This window comes from Ochotona princeps, chromosome 14 (assembly GCF_030435755.1).
Source record: "Ochotona princeps isolate mOchPri1 chromosome 14, mOchPri1.hap1, whole genome shotgun sequence".
Lineage (NCBI taxonomy): Eukaryota > Metazoa > Chordata > Mammalia > Lagomorpha > Ochotonidae > Ochotona > Ochotona princeps.
Window position 1 is genome coordinate 24,213,163 of NC_080845.1, and position 13,452 is coordinate 24,226,614.

Consider the following 13,452-nt stretch of genomic DNA (forward strand, 5'->3'; position numbering starts at 1 on the left):
GTGGTTTCATGTAAATACATAAAAACAACTTTTCCTGCCTAAGTTGTTGTTTCCGTTGCCAGTTTTATTTATTTTTATTAGAAAATCAGATTTACAGAGAAAAGGAGAGACAGAAACATCTTCCATTCGCTGGTTTACCTCCAAGTGAACCAGCTAAGAAACAGCCACAGTGGCTGGAACTAGGATGATCCAATCAGAGTGCAGGAGCTAGGAGCTTCCTTGGTGTCTCCCACATGGGTGCAGGATCCCAAGGCTTTGGGCGATCCTCTACTGCTTTTGCAGGCCACAAACAGGGAGCTAGAAGGGAAGTGGAGCAGCTGGGATATGAACTAGCAGCCCCATGGAATCCTGATGTGTGCAAGACGAGGATTTTAGACACTAGCTATCATGCTTGACCCCTAAGTTATTCTTAATAGCGGCTTTGTTGCTTGACCAAGTGTGTAGAAATAGGACACCTTTGTTGGCTCACTTTTTCTTATTTCATCACTGTTCAGTATTATCCATCCACCCATCCCTTCACCCATCCCTTCATCCATCCCATGATAGTCATGAGCCACAGGCGGTTATTGAGCATTTAACATGTGACTAGTGTAACTAGAAAGGAATTACAAAAAATTGAGTCTATTTAAATCAAATATCCACAGGTGGCTAGTGATTACATATTATCAATACAGTTCCTGAAGCTATGGGCAAAGAAACAACTAGGGTTTTTCCGCCAAGGAATTTGTTGTTTGCCTGGGGATCAATATACTTTGCTTCTTGTCCAGTAGAAACAGGAGGATATAGGCAGCAAACAACTTTGTGGCACTATAACTAGGCTACTAAGGGCTGAATATTTTAAGCATTGAAATCAAACAAGATGGTTTTGTTTCTTTAAGGTTCAAAATCATGCTATGTTTTCTTTTTGGTTTGTGTTTGACTATGGTTTTCTTGCATCTTTATGGTTTTCTGCTTTATCCTGTTCTCACGGCAGAAGGACTGTATTCCCTCAACATAGGGAGAGCTTCCAGTTGCTTTTTTTTAAATGTCTGCGTTTAATGGAATCTACTCTTCATGAAGAGTTAGTCCTAAGTATCTGTGGATTCCTACATTATTTTTGGTCCCTTGCTTTCTTAAGTGGCTGAATAGCTGATGTCTTATCTTACTCTTGAGTTAATTTATTCACACATTCAATAAATACTTGTGGAACACTACTAAATATCACATATTGTCATAGACCCTGGGAAATCAGAAGCAAACAAATCAAATACTTATGTTCATGAAGTTTTTATCTCAGCAGAGAGAGATAACAAATAAAAAAATACATAAAGTAATGTCAGATAGTGAAAATAAATCACAATAAAGAGGATAGATAATAACATGAATAAAGAAAGATTTGTGACTCTCTTACATAGATAGCTCACAGAAAGCTTTATTAGTAAGGTGGCAGTTTGGGCAGAGCCCAAAAGAATAACTAGAAAGTTGCTGTGGGAATGTTGTATCAACAACATACCCTGCCAAGGGACCATCGAACATTCTCAAATGAAACAATTTGGGATGATGAGTTTAATTTTTTCTGTGGTTAGGCTGTCAAGTTGTCCTGTTTGGCGTGAATGGCAGAACAGACGCTAGAGATCCTTAAGACAGCTAACTGTACTGCAGAAGATCTTAGCTTGAAGAGAGAAGAGAATGACTTCAGTGTGACCAACATCTCTGAGTGCATCGGTTTGCAAGAGAATGTGTGAGAAAGGGGGTTGTCACGTGGTAAGACAATTGGCATGGACTTTGTAGCAGTAGTTTCTAATTATTTGGACTTTCATATCATAATCAAGTAGGTTGCTGTTCCACATCTTTCTCTTCAACTACAAGTTTTCTTTGTGTTCTGGATTGTTTGCTTTATGTATCCTGGTTTATTAAATAATAATATTAACTACTTTGAGCATCAACCAATTCCTTACTATCTGTTGGTCACAAAAAAATCTCATTCTCATATTGGATCGATTTATCTATCTATATCTATATATTTCTATATTTACTTATTTTAATTTAATATTTTGTGTAAGGAAAGTAAATCCATGTCACATTGAAGTTCAAGTTGCAGATGTTGTTGAGACATGATAGGGAGATCAAGCGAGAAAGTCTTTTATGAGCCATCACAAAAAAGTGATGCAAAAATGGGGAAGAATTCAAGATTTAATCCCTTACTACTAAGTTCTGAAATTCCAACTATATGAGGAGTGCAGTGATTGGCCAATTGTAGTTTCACTGCATGTGTTGTGCTAAGGATCAACGTTATAGGACTGTAAAGCAAGGGTTTTGTAGAGTGACTTATGGAAGGTTCCTGGGAAGCTAAAATAGTGGTCAAGGTTTGGGAGACAGACATCCGTAATTATAATTTAATGATATCAGTGTCAGAAAGAAACAGACATTTTCTTAAAAATACAGACATTTAAATGAAGAAAGCATTACCTGAGGAGTGTGTATAGTTTAAAAAGATTATGTTTTAAAGCTTTTTTTCCTTTTTCCTAATGGAAAACTATGAGGAAGGCTGGCACTGCAGCTAAAAAGCAAAGACTTAGAGCTGGATTTCTGGGATGTGAAGTCCATCTGTTAGAACCCGACAGCTTGTTAAATAAGCAGAAGCCTGCAGGCCTGGAAGGCAGGAGCTGGAAGCAATCCTTTGGGATTTGGGCCAGAGAATCAGGAACTATATTTTCCTGAGTGTAGGAAACATGATATAAATAGGGAGATGTTCACATAACGAAGTGATTATGTGCACACTCAGCAGCAGAGAGTAAGACTCAAAAGTAATACAGAAGTAATTGCCAAATTAGAAAAAGTTATGAAACTCAGTACCCTTGCTGGTGGTACCAAAGAATGAATAGAATCTTTCAGGTGGGATCCAGCAGGTGGGGATCCTTCAGGTCAGACTGGCAAACAAGTAATTTGGTCTGATCTTCCTTAGCAGGAAGAGTGCTGGGGGTCAGATGCTGCCACATCCTGGGTTAGCGTGTGCTGTTTTAATCTACTGAGAGCCTGATTTTGACTTTTGCACATGATACACTTCCTTTGCTATACCTTCTGCTATTTTTTCTTACCAACTGCAAAATTAATACTATATCCATGGTGCATTCCATAGTAGAGAGAGCTGGAATTTACTAACCTGCATTATTAAATATGTTCATGTATTTATATTTTTTCCTGCTTAGCACGAATGTGCAGTGGCAGAGACAAAGTAAATTAAACCTCGGTAAGAATGTACTATAGGGCCCGGCAGCGTGGCCTAGCGGCTAAAGTCCTCGCCTTGAACGCCCCGGGATCCCATATGGGCGCTGGTTCTAATCCCGCAGCTCCACTTCCCATCCAGCTCCCTGCTTGTGGCCTGGGAAAGCAGTCGTGGACGGCCCAATGCATTGGGACCCTGCACCCGCATGGGAGACCCGGAAGAGGTTCCTGGTTCCTGGCTTTGGATCGGCGCGCATAGGCCCGTTGTGGCTCACTTGGGGAGTGAATCATCGGACGGCAGATCTTCCTGTCTCTCCTCCTCTCTGTGTATCTGACTTTGTAATAAAGTAAATAAATCTTTAAAAAAAAAGTGTGCTATAGAAAAGGTGCACATCATTTTGATATTGAAAAAGGGAAGGAGGATGCAGGCGATCCAGACTTTGGAAGAAACTTATAAATACATTTCCCAATTCAAACATTTCCATTCTTTCTCCAGAAGAGAAATTGCAATGTAAGACGTTATCTCAGTTACAAGCTCACTGGAAGCTATGATATTTTCCTCTTATAATAAATTTAGGCCTACTCAGAACTGTAAAGACATTATTTCTTAAAACAGAGAAAGGATAATTTCACTTTTAAAATGAACTTTTTTTTTGCCTATTAGAGCGAAACAACACCCTGTGTACAATACAAAAAAAGTATAAAGAAGGAGGAAACTGTCTGGTAATCTCGTCTCCCTGTGTTAGTTACATAGATAACATTATGGAGCATTTGACATTATGTTTGGAAGGTGAAGCAATTTGAAAGACCTCTCATATTGCAGCATTTAATAGAATTCAGTCCTAATACTCAAAACCTTTCTTACACCTCCTGTTTCTTTATTTTGTTCTATTTTTAAAATACTGTTTACATGGCTGAGAGGGCTGCATGTCTATGTGGCTTCAGATAGGCTTCAGACAGGCTTACACATTGGGCTTTTAAATATCTTTCACAGTGATACACCAGCACAAATTACTTATGTCTAAGATAACCTTACACTTTCAGTTCAAAAGACAAGTGAATATTCATATCTACATCACTAGCATATGGTCTATAAATAAAGGTAGACCAGGAAAAATGACCAGGATTTGGGAATCCTGATATGTGTAAAGTAGGAGAAACATTAAGACTGTTGCAAATGTCTCAAGTGCAAAGTCTTCATGAAAGTACTGAGCAAAATATCATTCACTCTGCTATTAATACAGTATATTTTGTCTACCTATCAGAGAATTAATTGAAAGATTTATTTACTTGGATATGCAGAGTGACAGAGAGACAGATGGAAAGACAGAAAGGTCTGCCTTCTGCATTCTCCAGCTGGGCTCGACAGACATGGTTGGACCAAACCAAGCCAAGTTCCAGAAGCTTCCTCCAGGTTTCCCATGTTGGGTGTAGGAACCCCTACATCTTGGCCAGCCTCTACCACTTTTGCAGGCACATTAGCAGGGAGCTGAAGTGAAGTGGAGTAGCTGGGGTGCTGGCATCACAGGTGGTAGCTTTACCCACTGGGCCACAATGCTGGCTCCAGAGAACTTGTTTTCAACAAAAATCACATTGTCATTGCTATTAAAACCTGCAATGATCATTTTCTTTGTTTTTAAATTTGAAAATTCCAGATGTGGGACCATACTTCTAGACAGTATTTTTTAAAGATCTGTTTATTTATTTTGATGATTTTTACATAGTTATTAGCGTGATAAGGAGCTAGATGCTATTAAACAATATTTAAACAATTGCTGAATGGATAGATAAATATAGTGATTTAGTATTGGAAATGTTGTTCAATGGTATTATTTAGTCCACGGGGAAGAATCATACTGAGTAGAAAAATTTGCCATAGCTGTCGTAAGTTAGACGAGCTTGTTTGTTGAGAACCAAGTGAAATGGTCACATTGTTGCACTGCTAGGCCTAACTAACACAATGCAATCCCGAGTTGCTGTATAGCAAATAAGATTTGTCAGGCTGCGAACAAGCTCTAATACACAAGGGTGGGCAGTCATCCATGTCACAGTGAATGACAGTGTGGGTTATTTGCTCAGAAATTTCAGTCATAACGCAGCCTATCCAAGGTTAATTTCATGTATCTGGTAGGAACTGCTTCTCTTGTTTGCATAGGTTCATCATACATATAGTCCTTAACCTGAAGGATGTCAAGTGGTCTCTATGGTGTGGAAACACTGGGCGTTTTTCCAGCTTGGCATCCCAGGAGCAGTTGACATTGATGGTCCATCCTTCCTTTCTCCGCTTTACTTCCAGAATATTACCCCCTTTGTGTTCTGCTTTGGGCTTTGGCTTTCTAGTTCTCTGTGGGGGGTTCCTTCCTTCTGCTTCTACTTCCCGCATGTTATTTTTGAACCTCACCCTATTTAACTTTGACCTCTTCCTAGTGTCCACATTTGTCCCTCCTGAGAAGTTCACCTTTCACAAGCCAGTAATAATGCCCAGATTTATAACTTTAGCTCAGCTTCCTACATAGTAGGTTCATGTGTAAGTAGTTATTAAACATCTGCACTTCTGTAACTCACACACATCTCAAATTCAAAAATTAAGCTGAATTAACTCAGCGTTTCTCCTTAAATTTATGTTTTCTTTTCAATGGCCTTATATTTGGTAATTTCATTTACCTGGTTGCCCAAATCAGACGCCGAGGTGATCATCTTCACTTCCATCATTGTCCTAGTTGCTTGTTGGTCCTACAGATGGAGATTCTGAAATGATTTCAGAACAACCCTCGTTTCTTTATCCTCACTGCTTCTGTCTCATGCTAAACCCCTGGTGTCTTTCTCCTTGATCACTGAAATTTCCTCGCAATGCTATGAGACCACAAGCAGACACTCACAGAGACCACAGCAGACACTGAGATATTAAAGTTTAGAGCCTTTATTTACCAGCTGGGAGGGCAGCCTCCAGCAAAACCTGGAGAATCTGCTGTGCTGGTCCATAACATCCAAGAGTTTGTAAACCTTAGTCACATCCTCTTTGACACAGGCCTTCTGGAGAGCAAGTGATTACAGACACAGTGACAAAGTTAACAATCTTGTTTACCCTATTTATGCTGGGTAGTTGGGTTTGCAGGTGGTCAGCTTTCCCCTCATCCTCAGATGAGCAATCGACTATAAAGTTTCCCCTAACAGCCTGGCTAAAACACAGGTCTTTCATATGTTTATCTTTACCAGGCAGTTAGCCAGTTCAAAGCTTGGGAGTTTCCATACATCTGACAAGGCTCCAAGAGTAACCCTGTGAGGAAAGAATGTCCAACCTTGAGAAAATAAGATGCCTTATACCTGCTCCATGCTGCCCATGGCCTCGTTACTTCCTGGGCCTAAGCATGCTGAACTACAAAGAATTCCTGACAGCATCCTCCTTTATCATACTTAGCAACTTTGTCTTCAGGTTTACTCTGGCCCAATGTGTTCTCTTCGTGGCTGCTGAAACAACCACACTGATGGGAAATCTGATGATGTCATTATCTTGCTAAATGACTCCCTTAATGTTTAGGACAATCTGTAAACTGCAAAATAGCAAAGTGTCCACCATACTCCTTTAAGCATGCTAGTCTTCTTTTAGTTTGTCTATATGGCTCACTTTGCTGTATATATAGCATATTTGTACACATATGCTATATAAACATACATATATTCCTGACATTAACCTTTCCAAAGCTTTGAACACTAAATAGCACTCATTTTCTGGGATTCAATATTTTCTCTAAGATATTACTTCTTGTCCTCTTCTCTCTAACCCTTAGTTGTACTCCCTCCATTTCTCTCAATTTGAGAGACGGATAGTAAGAAAGCTCCATCCACTGCTTCACTGCTCACATGTCCCCAACAGTCAGGGCTGAGTCGGGAACTCAACTCAGGTCCCATGTGGCTGGCATAGACCCAACTATCTGAGCCATCACTTGCTACCTCCCGTACAGGAAGGTAAAATCATGAGTGGAACTAGGGCTTGACCAAGGCTTCTAATATGGGATACGGGTTTCTCAGGAGACATCTTAATGGTTAGGCCAAATATCTGACCCTCAGATATCCTCTCTTCCAAGAGACTTTCCATAATTATTTCAGGCTGAGTAGCTACCTTTCATCTGTGCTAACATAGGGCTGGTATATATTTAAACATAAGTACCATTGTATTATTTATCTTCCTCAGGCATTTTAGATTATAAGCAGTTTGAAGATAGAAGTTGTACTTTGACTTCAAACAACTACCACCAAGAACAGTGGCTGGAACATCCTAGGGGCATGATTAACTCTGACTAATGAGTGATGTGCAAGAGCCGCTTTCCCTGGAATTAATCAAGAGCCTCCTGTCAGTGTCCCTGGACTAAACGATGACTGTTCCCAGGTCTCTGGTCTTGAAGCTATGTGCTTTCCAGTAAGTTGTCATGCACTACAAATATTTCTGTGAACAACTAGTTTGCTTCACAGATGGTAATTCACAGAACATATTCACAGCTCACATACTTAATAATCATAAAACATGAGGCCAGTGCCTTGGTTCAACAGACTCATCCTCCATCTGCAGTGCAAGCATCCTGTCTAGGCGCTGGTTCATGTCTCAGCTGTCCCACTTGCCATCCAGCAAAGTAGTGGATGATGGTTTAGGCCCTTCTCTCCATCTTTCTTTCTCTCTGTAAATAAATAAACCATTTTTTTCTGAAAGACTTATAAAACGTGCAGAATTCCTATGCATTCTTCTTATTCAGACCCAGTCAGGTGGTCCTAATGTAGGTGCTGCCTGTCTCTAAAGTAGGGGCAGCTCAGACACAAGGCTGTGCAGAATCAGTAACTTACTGCAGGACAGTGTGACAGTGCCGTTAAAAGCAGAATCCTTAAAAGTATATCAAAAATTTAAATTCAGGGACCCTATTCAGATTCATGAAATCAAAGTCACCAGAACTGGTGTAAAGAAATCTGCATTCTTTTTAATTAATTTTTATTTAATTTCACTTTATTTGAGAAGTAGATAGATGAAGAGCGAGAGACAAAGAGCAAGCTTGATCTTCTGGCCACTGGTTCACTTCTGAAGTGTCTACAATAGCTGGTCCTTGGCCAGAAACTCAGAGTTTAATCCAGGATTCCAGAATGGGTGGCAGGGACCTAAGCATTCGAGCCATTGCTTCCCAAGGTATGCTTTAGCAGGAAGCTGGGTTGAAAGCAGAGGCAGGACTATAATATGTAATTCAAGGGTATCACATTGCATCTTAACTGTACCAAACACCCAACCCTGAATTTATGTTTTAATAAGAGTCTAACAAGTTCTCTAGGTAGTTCTTGTATGGGCTGGAGATAATCACCATTAGCGAACACAGCTTCTAAATCAGGGATCCCCAAATATATGAGGTTTAGCATACATGAGTATATGTGCCAATAAAATGTTTCAAATAACTTTTTGAGGGTGGACATTGTGCAGGGAATGAAGCCCATGCAAGAGCTCCACATCCCATATTAGATGAGTGTCCAGTAATAAATCCACTTCTGTTCCAGATTCCTGCTCATGCGCATCTGGGGAGGTAGTAGATGATGGCTCATTTCATGCTACCACCCCTCAGCATGAAAGACTCAGAGTTACTGGCTTTCACAGGCTCGAGCACAGCTACTGAATGCATTGAGAGTGAATCCATGGGTGGAATTTTCTCAATCTCTCTGTCATGCTGTCTCTCCCAAACCCAGCCCCTGTAACCATTATTCTGCCTTTCAAAGCAAAATAGACTTTTAAAATATTCCATCAATAATAAGAATGATACATTTTTAAAAAATAATCTGAATCTGGTATCACCATTCTCATAATATCCCAGTAGATATCAGAAAGACTGTTTTAGTCTGCTTCCAGATGAAAGATGGATTCCCAATGAAATTGTTGGACATGTATAGACAGTGGGATGCTGGACTGTCTGACATTGTACCAACAATGTTGGGGTACACTAAAATAAGAGACTGATAGAATTATGATTCCTTATGAAGGACTACACTATTGTAACAAATTGGAAAAAATCTGATGGGGGTGGGAGTTTGCGGGGGAATCCGAACAAAAAAAAAAAAAAAGAAAAGAGAATAAATACAGGTCATTTATACAGCTGAGAAGAGGGAGAGAGCCTCAAATTAGAAAAAAATCACAAGAATCCTCCTGATATGAGACATGCATTCTCAAGCAGGCACAGTATCTTTATGTATGAAGAGCACAGATGTATTCACAGTAAAACATAGTGCATCCTTAGTACTAAACTTGCATTGGGGGAGGGTAATTAAGAAAAAAACACCTTTGAAAATTCCTTGCTGAAGGAGAATGGAAAGTGTTACAGTTGTATGGGATAAGCCCGGGCCGGGGGCCGGGGGGCGGGGTGGTGGGAAGACCTCAAACAAGGAGGGACAGATTCTGAGCAGAAGACAGCACGAATCTGGCAGAGTGTAAGTGGTCTTCCCCAGGCCCATGTAGCACTGCAGTGTGTTGCTCCTCTGAGTTTACCTGGTTTCTGCCTTCCAGGGATTCCTCCCAGTTCACGTGCACTGAAAGTTCCTTTTTGATTCTATAGCACATTTATGTACAAACACATTTTAAACATGTTTTATAACATTTCTGGAAGTGTGGTAGAAAAGGTTATAATTTGAGTTTGGTTTGACCAGCATTTACCAAAGGAAAATGGTTATGTAGATTCAGGAAAACCTGGCTCTGTCTGTTCCTCATTCCACCTTCTCATTCCTGCTTTGGAACAGACGCTGAGTACTGAGTTCAAGTGACCGAGAGGGAAGGACCTAACAATAGGGCTCTGTGGAATACAGTAGAGCATAATGGCAAGGAAGCTTGCCCATCAGACGCCAGAAGGGCATCTTGTCCTGTTTTTCAGAGTGTTTCTAGCTTTCATACTTCTTATCTTTAAAATAAAGAGTTTGTATAAAGTAACGTATAATGGTTACTCTAAAGTTATGAAAGACTGACTCTTGTCTTCACGTTAGTGTCTTTACCTACAGATGTTAGACGTATGTATCTTTTAGTTAAAGCTTTAACTCTTCTGTTGACATTCAAATAACCAATAGTCCAATAAAATGAAGTTTTTAACTTAAAAAAATATTCCATCAATAAAAAGAATGATACATGTTTTTAAAAAAAATATCTGAACATGGTATCACTGTTCCCATAATATCCTGGTAGATATCAGAAAGACTATTTTAGAATCATTTTCCATTGTAATTGCTGGGAAAACATGAGGTTGCATGGCAGAAATGACAGCTGAGTTCCATGGGGTGGTAGCTCTAACATCAACAACATGTAAGAATTGCCTGGGGAGTTCCCATGGCACCCATTTCCTGTTCTTATGTCCTAGAGATAATGATTTGATTAATCAGATGTAACTGGGTTCAGATTTGGAATTTTTTTTTAAACAAGGCCCTTTAGGTGATTTGAGATGGTAGGCAAGGTAGAGAATCTCTCTAAGCATGATCTCATCATTAGTATGACTTCCAACACTTTTCTTGACTGTGGAAGAATTTTGTTTCATTTTCAAAGACAAAAGAAATCTTTGCTAGATGTGTTATCCTAGGCCAACAATTTTTTTCTTTTAGAATCTGGACTATGTCACTCCATTCTCTTCTTGCCTGCAGAGTTTCCTGTGAGAGATCTCCTGTGAGTTTAATTGGCATTCCTTTATATGTCAATTGATTTTTTTCACGTGCACATGGAAATTTTAAAAATTTCCATGAATGAAACAGGACATGTGGTATAACTTCAATAAGCAATGCAAACCAAAGGCATCCTGTTAACAATGCTCAAAAGTCAGATTATCCTTCTAGCAAATATCCTCAGGTTTTTTGCAGCCAGGTCCGCAGTGATCACGTTACCAAGGTTAGACAAGGCCACCTCATGCTTGTCTGATCTTATTTACATGTTCCTGGTGAAGAGGGTGACTGGATCTCATACCATCTGCTTTAACTTGATTTTATATCAAGGTGGAGTGGCCCTTTTCCTAGGATAGAGAGATAAAACTACTGTAAATTAAGACATAAATAGAGGTTTTCCTTCTACAAATCTGGGTTTATTCTGTTTGTCTAGAATCCTTTTAATTAACACTTTCTAAAATTTTTGAGACACAAGTAAAATACTTTATAAAATTAACATCCGTTCATTGAAAAAAAATCAGAATGCATTCAGTGAGAAAAAATAGCACAAGCAATCTTACATTTCTAAGATAAAATATAACTTTAATGTGAATTTTCAGAATAAATGATATCACATATATGCTGAAATATAATCTTTTAAAATCATATTATGTACATGGTTTATATGTTTATTATATATCATTACGTAAAATTAAAATTTTTCTTATTTTTTAAAAAGCAAATCTTGTCAGAATGCTGGGTGACAGGCGCCAGCTTTGGGTGTGGAAGGTTAGTACTTGCATGCCAGCCTTCCATACCAGATCACGGATTCAAGTCCCAGATACCCTGGTTCTAATCCAGATTGCTGCTAAAGCACTTAGGAAGACAGCAGAAGATAACCTGAGTGCTTGGATCCCTACCCTCTATGTGGGAGACCAGGATAGAGTTCCTGGCATCTTGGTTTGGCCTGGCTTCGGTGGCCATTTGGGGAGTAAGCCAGCGGGTACAAGGTTGATCTCTTTCTCCCCTCCCCTCTTTATCTCCTCACACTCAAGTTTCTACTTCGTTTTCTGTGCCCTACAAATAAAAAAATAAATCTTTTTTAAAATAATGCAGGGTAGCAAAGCAGACTGTTATGTGTTGTAATCTTTATCATATATCACCAATCTTTAAAACCCCACTCATTTTTTTATATTTGATGGCTGAACATTTTAGTTATGTGAAGAGTTTGAATAAAGCTGTTTTATCCAATATGGTAACCATATCCCATGTGGCTACTTATATTTAAGTGAATAGAAATGAAATCAGTAATTAAGCTTCATAACTGCAGCGGCCGTAGTAGGTGCATATTGCTATTGACTGCAGTATTAGCACTTAAAACATTTCCATCAGTGTAGCCACGATGATAGCTCAATTGGCCAGTCCTCCACCTGCAAGTGTCAACATTCTACATGGAAGCCAGGTCATGTCCTGGCTCCTCCACTTCCAATTCATTCTCCTGCTTGTGGCCTGGGAAGGTAGGCAAGGATGGCACAAATCCTTGGGATTCTGTACCCACATGGGAGCTCTGGAAGAGGTGCCTGGCTCCTGGCTTTGGATCAACTCATGTCTGGCCACTGTAGTCATTTGGAAAGTGAATGAAAGTGAGTGGAAAATCTTTTTCTCTCTCTTCTTCTCTCTGAAATCAGCCTTTCCAATAAAAATAGATGCATCTTCAAAAAAAAATCTGTCATCATGAAAAGTTATATAGATGGGCATTGATGCAAAGTTCCGAATATGTCAAAATTTAATTTAACTCATTGTTAGGTATCATATTAGGCAGTTTTCACTTTTCCCAGATCTTTGTTACACCCAAAAAAGTTGTGGATGGATATTATTATATCCACATTTCAGGTTGTGGTTTTTATTTTTATGGAAGTCATGGGAATGAAGTGATTTGATTGACACTGTCAGAAATGAACGGTGGCCTATCCAGCCTCCTGGCACTCGTAGATTTCCATGTGATCAGTTCCCTGCCCTCAGGGAACAGGGAGTGTGATTTATGCTGTCAGTGCAACAGGGAGACCTGGCCTTTTGCTTTCTGCACTGGCGGTCAAGTCATGGAGAGAGACATTTCTGTGCGCTCAGTTCTTTATGTCCGTATCTACTTGATTAGCGTAGGTTCTTGTAATTTGACATTCTGTTGCTCCCTTGAAGCCACAATTGCTCAAAAGATTGCTCCCTTGCGTCATCTTTCACTGTTCTGTACTTCCCAGTAAGCATGCCTGTCTTGTCAAATTGAATTGTAACTCCTAAAAACAGACATCGTGTTGACCCCCACTTAAGTGTAATTGACCCCCAAATAATCTGCTATTCACTTCATGTTTTTTTTTTTTAAATTGTGGGGTTTTCTTTGAAAGGTAGATTTACAGAGAAAGGAAAAAAGGGAGGGGAGAGAATTGGGAGGCAGGGAGAGGAAAAAAGAAGGAAAGAAAAACCTTGTGTGTGCTATGTCATATCCCAAATGGCTGCCGTGACCAGGTTTGGATCAACCTGAAGCCAGAAGCCTGGAATTGCAAGATTTCCCATGTGGGCTGGGGGCTGATCTTCCACTGCTTTCCGGGGTGCATTAAC